At 39.7% G+C, this 8,800-nt stretch overlaps 1 protein-coding gene across 2 annotated transcripts in view; it reads right to left on the minus strand.

Moving 5' to 3' along the window:
• Window positions 1–8,758, minus strand: part of LOC122553578 (SERTA domain-containing protein 2-like) — a 56,124-nt gene extending 47,366 nt beyond the window's left edge. For both annotated transcript variants that reach the window (XR_006312766.1, XM_043697596.1), the window contains exon 1: window positions 8,452–8,758. The gene's annotated coding sequence lies outside the window, so the exon portion shown is untranslated. The remainder of the gene's footprint in view (window positions 1–8,451) is intronic.
• Window positions 8,759–8,800: the final 42 nt, after the last annotated feature.

Here is an 8,800-nt window from a genome sequence, read left to right on the forward strand (position 1 = left end):
TAGCCCATCAGTGTCAGCCTATGTTTTGTGCTCAACTTTCTGGAAGGAACTTAATTTTATCATTTCCTGCCGCAGAGGCAAGAGTGTGACAAATGAGCTATGAGAGACACTCTTTCATTCACGGTTTCTAAAAGAAATGTTCTTTTGTATAAATTGTGCTATGATTGGAGTTCCAATTCTGATGATGTCATATATTTAGGAAGTCTGAAGTATGATTTTGCAGATGGCAGGGTGCTTCTTTTATTCAATTACAGGATGTAGGTGTCACAGGCTAGGTCAGTAGTTGTTGCTTAATTCTAAGTGCCTTTGAAAGTGTGGTGGGAACCACCTTCTTCAACTACTGCAGTCCTTGCATGCTCAGACACCTACTGTGCTATTTGAATGGCAATTCCAGGATTTACACCTGTCGGCAGTGAAGGAAAGGCGACTTGTTTCCAAGTCAGGAAACTTGTTGATGTTGATTTGAGGGGAACTTGCCAGTAATGATGTTCTCATGCTTCTGCTGTCCATGTCCTTCTATACAGTCAGGCCAATAATTTCAAAGGTTCTATTATGCATCATGCAGATGGTATGCATTGCTGCTACAATGCATTAATGGTGAAAGTAATGAGGGTGGAAGGTGATGGACGGGATGTCAATCAAATGGGTTGCATTCTCCTTGATGGTGCTGAGCTTTCTGGAGTTGGTGGCACTGTACCATAACAGGCAAATAGACCATATTCCACCTGGATTTGTCCCTCGTAGATGGTGACAGGCATTGTGGAAAAACCCACCTTATGAATCCCCAGAGTTTCTAGCCACAGTATTTTAGTAGCTGGTCTGGTCAGTTTCTGGTCAATGGTAAGCCCCAGAATGTTGATAGTGAAGTATTCTGCAATACTAATGCCATTAAAATGTCATGGAACAATGGTTAGGTTCTCTCTTGTTGGATGCCTGCCACATCCGTGGCACAAATGTTACTTGTCAGTTATCAGCCTAAGTCTTATAGCTTCATCAGGTTTTGTTGCACATGGACACAGACTGCTTCGGTACTTGAGGAGTTGTGAATAATGCTGAACATTGTTTAATCCCCACTCCTGGCCTTACGATGGAGAAAAGATTATTGATGAAGCATATAAAGGTGGTTGACCCTAAGGGACTATTCTGAGGAACCCCTGCAGTGCTATCCTGTGGTTGAGATGATTGACCACCAATAACCATTTTACTTTGAACCAAATATGAATCCAATGAGTCAAGCATTTTTTCCTCAGATTCCTCTTGAATGCAGTGCTGCTATGGCTCCTTAACGTTGCACAGAGTCAAATGCAGCCTTGATGTCAAGGGCAGTCACTCTCATCTCACCTCTGAAATTCAGTTCTTTTGGATCAAAGCTGTGATGAGGTCAGCAGCAGAGAGAGACTAGTAAAACCCAAACAGAGTGTCAGTGAGCAAGATTTTCCTTTGTAAGTTATACCAGATAGCACTATTAAAAGACCCCTCCATCACTTTGTGGCTGATCAAGAGCAGACTGATGGGGTTTAACTGGCTGGGTTGGAATTATCCTGCTTTTTGGGGATAGGATACCCATATTGTAGGGTTGATGTCAGTGTTGTAGCTTTATTGGAACACCTTGGCTAGAGAAGTGGCTGGTTCTGGACATCAAGTTTTCAGGACTATTTCTGACACTGTCTGGGTACATAACCTTTACAATATCCCATGCCTTCAATGGTTTCTCGATATTACACAGAGTAAATCAGATTGCTTGAAGAGAGTCCTCTGTGATACTAGATGTCTCAGGAGAATGCAGAAACTGGTTATCTATTTGGCACTTCTGGCTGAATGTGGTCAAATGTGTGCAGTCTCCACCTTCTGTCAGTTCTTTAATTATCCACCACGATTCACAACACTGAGACAGAACTGCAGAACTTAGACTGATCCTTTGGCTATGGGATTGCTTAGCCCCTGTCTTCTGTATGCTACTTCAACTGTTTGACATGTATGTAGTACTATGTTGTAGCTTTATCAAGTTGACATCTTATATTTTTGTGTGCCTGGTGTTGTTTCTGGAATGCTCTCTTGCACTCTTTATTGAGCCAGGGTTGATTTCACAGCTTCTTAGTATTGATAAAGTAAAGGACATATTTTGTAATAGGTTAGATTATAGTTGAGAACAACCACATGGATGCCAGCTTGAGTCGTTAGATCTGTTCAAATACTATCCCATTTAGCACAGTATAGGTACTTTCAGTTTTGAATCGGATGGTGGCAAATTTAAGTCCAAATAAAGAAACCTTAACACAAATTTCAAACGGACACTTCAGTGTTGTCCCAAGGGAGGGTTGTGTTGTCTTTCAGATTGAAACATTAAACCATGTCCCTGTCTAGTTACTTAAGTCTATGTAAAAAAATTCATGGTGATATTCAAGGAAGAGCGAGGTAGTTTTCTCCAATGATATGACTGATGTTAATCCTTCAACCAACACAACTAAAAAAAGTTTTTAATGGCTGTCAAATACTTATGAATCTGTGAGGATGTGAAAGGTGCTAATTGAATGCAAGTCTTTTCAGGGCTAAGAGAACAGGCTTTCGTTCTTCGAGGACCAGTTTAACTCAACTACAGCATGAAAGTTTCAGGGTTCACCTGATGGAGGTGCTGAAGATTATGAAAAGGTAAACAGTGTGATTATTTTCCGCCGGTTAGTAAAATTACAGTGTGAATGCAGAAATTTAAGCTAACCACAAGATGGAGAAAATATTTGAAAAGAATGTCTTTGAACAAAGCATGCAAGAATGTAGAATTCTCCACCATAAACTATCACTGAAGCAGAGCCTGTTAAGAAAATTAAATAATTTTGTTTACGAAACAGAAATATTAAATGATATGGGAATTGAGAATGGGATTAGATTTCATAGTTGAAAAAGGAGAAAAACTGATGTGGTAAACACGACCACTGGTCACCACACACATTCTAGTACTGTAACATTCTACAACTCTTACAGTTCTGCGACTATCTCTTTAGTTTATCAAAATATATATACACAAGTGTATCAAAGAACCAATTTCTGGTGTGGTTTATTTTACCATTTCAGGAAAGCATCTAAAACTGGTTACATTATCGAGAGCATTAGCTAAACTTATAGAAAAGCTTAAGAAATAAATAACTTAAACTACCAGTTTACACTTATCTGCAGTGTTCATTACATTAGTAAACTAAATCAACATTTTCACCATCAAGGATTAGGTATATGGAAATGCTGGGAGATGTTTCAATTGTCTCCAAAATTTAGATCTTGAATTACATCCCCCGCACCACTTATCAGATTCCACTTTATCTGCATGTCACTGAGCCACTTTAATGAATGCAAATAGCTTCACTAATTCTTTATATTAGCGCATTCCATAATTCAAATTAAAAATCTGTCACTTGTTTAACCAGGGAACAGTTCTCTGGCAATGAAAGAAAATAAATGTAAAAGAACTTGAACTTACATAGCTCCTTTTCACAAACTCAAGCATCCCAATGAATTACACACTGAAATGGATGGATGCTGGAATGTGAATCCAAACAGAGTGCTGGAGAAACACTGCAGGTCTGGCAGTACCAGTGGAGAGAAAAACACTTAAGGTTTCATCAAAATCTCTCAGGTTCTGACAAACACAGTCACCAGACTTAAAATGTTAACTTTTGTTTCTCTCAACGATACGGTGTTTCTCAAAAGGCGAGGTGTTTTCCCTGGGGTGGGGGACTCCAGAACTAGAGGGCATAGGTTTAGGATGAGAGGGGAAAGATTAAAAGGAACCCAAAGAGCAACTTCTTCACGCAGAGGGTGGTGAGTGTATGGAACGGGCTGCCAAAAGTATTGGTGGAGGCTGGTACAATTGCAGAATTTAAAAGGCATCTGGATGGGTATATGAATAGGAAAGGCTTAAAGGGATATGGGCAAAGTGCTGACAAATGGGACTAGATTAAGTTAGGATATCTGGTTGGCAGAGACGAGTTGGACCGAAGGTCCTGCTTCCATGCTGTACATCTCTATGACTCTAAAACTCTGTTTCTGTGCCAAAGAATTTCAACTTACTTTGTTAATTTAGCTTTGTTGATGCCATATGCTCCTTGATCATAAGATGCCATAAAGATGTATAAATTAATTTATTGTAAGTGCATACAGGTCAGGAGGGTATTCATTCGGTAATAATTGCAGGTATATTAAAGAGATGTACTTACCTTTGAGGCAAGGTAGAAGTGTCCCTACCTATGGGCAAGTCCCACCTGTTGCAGAGACACATTGTAGTAACTGTAAAACGGCTGAGTAAAATGTTTTGAGGATTTTAGGTAACCCTATCTCTAGGTGAGAGGTTTCGGTTTAATTCCCCTGCTCTGGAGGTGTACAACAAATATCCAAATATGAACTCTTCTTCAAAGAGTTGTAAAAGGTGGCAGCCTCTTTTACATTATGTAAAACGGGCTATTCCTCACATTTTGGTTATATTTCAGCTTCACACACCTGATTTGTTTAAAAACTTTTATTGGTATTTAAATGAGTATCAAGGGATACTTTTCGACACTGGTGGTGGGTTGCAGAGTTAGGAGCTATGCAAGTGTAATGCCTCACTTTGTGAATAAATCTAAAACTGAGTAAAGAATTAATTCTGGTCTTCTTCACCAGTTGACTGTATCAAGAAATTAACTGAACAACATGGTCCATCCTAATTTATCCATGCAGAATCCTAAATGCAACAGTAGACCTTATGTACACTCTTACATTGTACATAAAAATACCACTCTTACATTGGACATAAAAATACCAACAGATCATGGTGTAGTAACAGATTTAAAGATTGTCTATAACCAACGAATTCACAAAAGTGGTTTTGTGCAGCTGATTAGGTTCTGGGTAATTCAGATGGAGGATGGGTAAAAATTGTGGCTGTAAGAGCTGCTCCATTTTTGAGGTACTTTAGGTGCTGGAGGAGATTTCCTCAAATACTAGGAGCAACTATTACTGTTTTATATACTGTTACATTGATTTGGAACTTTGGGGGACAAAATATAAAAATAATGGCACTTTAAAAAGGAGGAAACATACAAAGGCATTAACCACACAGTCAGAAAAAACCTACACTGCTTTCTGACACAGCAGTGACTCTGAACAGTTACTGTCTTTGCTGTTTGAGTTCAAGTATCTCTGGACATCAGAGTGCATCTAAGAAAAATTAACAAACAGTGAAATTCACAGCTGACCTTGGAGGAACCTCTGTGGGAGAGCTCACAGCACAGGAACAGATAAGTGCATTGTTTTTAAGTGTAGCCTTGCTGTAAATCTACAATAGTAAGTAGAGTGCCTTCTTTCTTGACTATATGTTTTACTGAGATCTGTCTCTTGATTAAAGTTTAAAAATATTAGCCATAACTATTAAGTTAGCCTGGAGCATTTTTTTTTAAAGAGGATTATTTTCTGGGTCTATAGATTGCGAAGGAGCAAAGATAGCCTTTAGTAGAGTGATGTGATCTTCCTGCTGGAGTTTAGGAAGAGTTACTTGTTAGTGATGAAGGAAGTGTCTGCAGAAGGTGTCTTTGATTGCAAATCCTATTATATTGCATGGATCAATTGGAGCAGCAGTTAGAGACAATAAGGAATTTACAGGAGCTGGGGGTGTGATGGCTGGCAGTTATAGCAAGGGAGAAAAACCGCAGATACAATCAGGTAGACTGGGTAACTCCAGGAAAGGTAGGAGGAGTAAGCAAGTAGTGCAGGAATCTCCTGTGGCTATTCTCATCTCAAATAAATATGCTGTTTTGGAAAATGTAGACAGTGATGGATTCTCAGGAGAATGCAGCATGAACAGCCAAGTTTCTCGTACCAAGAATGGCTCTAATGTAATCAGGGGTACATTGGGTTCCAAGCCATCAATTGTGATAGGGGACTCTCTCATCAGAGATACAAACTGACATTTCTGCGGCTATCTGTTTACGTGCTGTACATCTCTATGACTCTATGAAAGTATTATGAGCACTATGTGTGTTCCACTTGTGAACTCCCAGATAAACTGTAAGGCTAAAATGATATTTGAGCCAAGAAAAAAAGTTAATGGAGTACCAATTTTGTACTGATGCATATTTCAATGCAGGTACATGCCATGTATAATGACCTTTTTAATAGGCTGTGAAAGAGTGAAGTCTTTTAACCATGACTTGCATTTAAAATTTGATATTAAAAGTTGGCAGTTGCAGCACTTACAAAATGGTTTACATAAATCTATAGCTTTAGGAAATTAACAGTAGTGATATTCAAGGGGTTTTTTTATTTTTTATGAAGGATCCAACTCCAAAGTGTTCCTAGTCTTTGTCAGCTTGATTTTAAGATCACCTTTTCAAGAAGATTGAACACAGGAGACAAACCTCAACATGACACTTGGTCACAGAGTACAGATGAATCACACCTGATTTCTACCTAATCCAAAAGGCTGATATATCATAATGTTCCTGAAGAAACATTCATTTTAATGAAAATATCAAAATATTAAAACATTAACAAAACTAACCTACACATCATTGCAGTGACTATCAAAACAGCACCTGTCACTCTATTTCCCACCATCAGCTGATGATTCTGGTCTCCTTGCTATAGGAAGGATGTTGTGAAACATGAAAGATTTACAAGGATGTTGCCAGGGTTGGAGGGTTTCAGCTGCAGGAAGAGTCTGAATAGACTGGGGCTGTTCTCTCTCGAGCTTCAGAGGCTGAGGGGTGACCTTATAAAATCATGACAGGGTAAATAAACAAGGTCTTTTTTCTGGGGTGGGAGAGTCCAGAACTAGACAGCATAGGTTTAGGGCGAGAGGTGAAAAAAATTAAAAGGGACCTCAGGGGCAACTTTTTCACGCAGAAGGTGGCGAGTGTATAAAATGAACTGCCAGAGGAAGTGGAGGAGGCTGGTAGAATTACATTTAAAAAGCATTTGGATGGGTATATGAATAGGAAGGGTTTAGAGAGGCAAATGGAACTAGATTTATTTAGGATATTTGGTCGGCATGGACTACTTGGACCAAAGGGTCTGTTTCTGTGCCGTACATCTCTATGACTAATTCCTTGATTACCTGTGCTCCTTTATTGTTATAAGTCCACCATAGACAGACAATCTAAATTCCCAATGAGTCAAGATTCATACAATACTTGAGTTACAGAATAGATACAGATGTCATAATTAGTTTTACTTATGCCATTGATACAAGTTGTCTTGCATAACAAAATTTACACGCCCTTCAGAGGGACGTCTTAGTTTACTTTCAGCTTTTTCTGAACTCCGCCTCCTACAGCCCCTCCTCGCAGTCAATTGCCCTGTTTTTAAAAACTTAATTCCAGTTAAATCTCCACCCCTCACCCCACCCCCACCGACACAAGAGGAATCCACCAGTCTAATTGGGACATCGTCTCTACTAATCTAGTCTTCACAACAGCAATGTATTTGAAAAATCCTGACAAGAAAGTTAAAACAAGGTTCATTTTGTGCGAGACACAGGCCTAGAGACTCCCACCGAAAACAATTGTGCATTAAAGTATATTAGAAAACAATGTACCTCGTAAGAAATTAAAATTAGTATTTTAACGTCTTTTCCAACAAGGTTGCTTTCCCTTTTACCAAGAGACAGTTTGAAATCCCTATGCATGGCAAACACCTAGTCAAATACCAGAGTCCCAGCACTGTTCTCTGGTTGAGAGTAATTTATTCAAGAAAGACTAGGATCAAATAGAATCCTTCCGGGATTATATTGACTTGTTTTACATTTCTGTATTTTATGATGTATGGGCTTTTTTTCCCCCCACAATCGGTCAAGAAAACAACCCCCACACTTCCCAGACCCCGTTTTGCCCCGAATTCTTTCTTGAATTTGGGGAGAAGTGGCAATCTTTTCTGAGACATTGAACATCAAACTCATGTATCCGCCAAACTGTCATTCTGGCAAACCCGTACATCAAATCAAGCGGAACAACTAGTTCTCTCCCAAACCACTTCGGAGTCGGATGGGCTGGAAAAGCAACACAATGTTAGAAGATGCCAGAGTTTAACTAAAAAAAAGTTCACAATTTGCAAGAGAATAAGTGCGTCTCATTAAGTATTAGGAATTTTAAAATGAAGCTCGTTTACGCTCGTAGTTTCGAAGGCCGGTACCAGTTTACAACTGCTCCCTTCCCCGCCGATCATACCGATTTTCAACAGCTCCAGCACTTTGCAAGCAATTGTACTGTGTAAAAGGTTCGACAAATTAGCTTCCTGAATGAAGTCTTCGTGTTAACCTTGGTACTGGAATCTGAAATGACTGTTACGATGATTTTAGGACTTGTGTAATGTCACAAATATGGTGTTATATGTTTATAAGAAGCCTCACATTTTGCCCTATCTCTAACCCTGTAGGAACGCTTACACACCAGAAAAATCAACCCAATGTCTATGTACAGTTCCAGCACCCACCTTAATATAGAGGAGACTTTTGCAACTTCCTTCTGTCGACTAGCGGAGGACTGAGCAGGGAAAGCGATTCTTGAGAGATCTTCTTTATGTTCATGGGAAAGCAGTGTCGCGGAGACATTCGCGCGAATACATTTTGGGTCTACATTGCAGGTTGCCTCCAAAGCCCTCCGTTAGATTTCCACACAAGCTGTGCTGCAAACAAGCTCCGAGATCCCAGGCTCGTCGCTCCAGGGCTCAAAGCGTCGAAACTACGGGAAAGATACTCGGTGATTGACAGCTCGTCAGGTGCGGGCTCCTTCATTGGAGAAAAACGTCGTCCGGGCAACAAGAGCCGAACGGTTATTGGTCA

Source organism: Chiloscyllium plagiosum, chromosome 10 (genome assembly GCF_004010195.1).
Source record: "Chiloscyllium plagiosum isolate BGI_BamShark_2017 chromosome 10, ASM401019v2, whole genome shotgun sequence".
Taxonomy (NCBI): Eukaryota; Metazoa; Chordata; class Chondrichthyes; order Orectolobiformes; family Hemiscylliidae; genus Chiloscyllium; species Chiloscyllium plagiosum.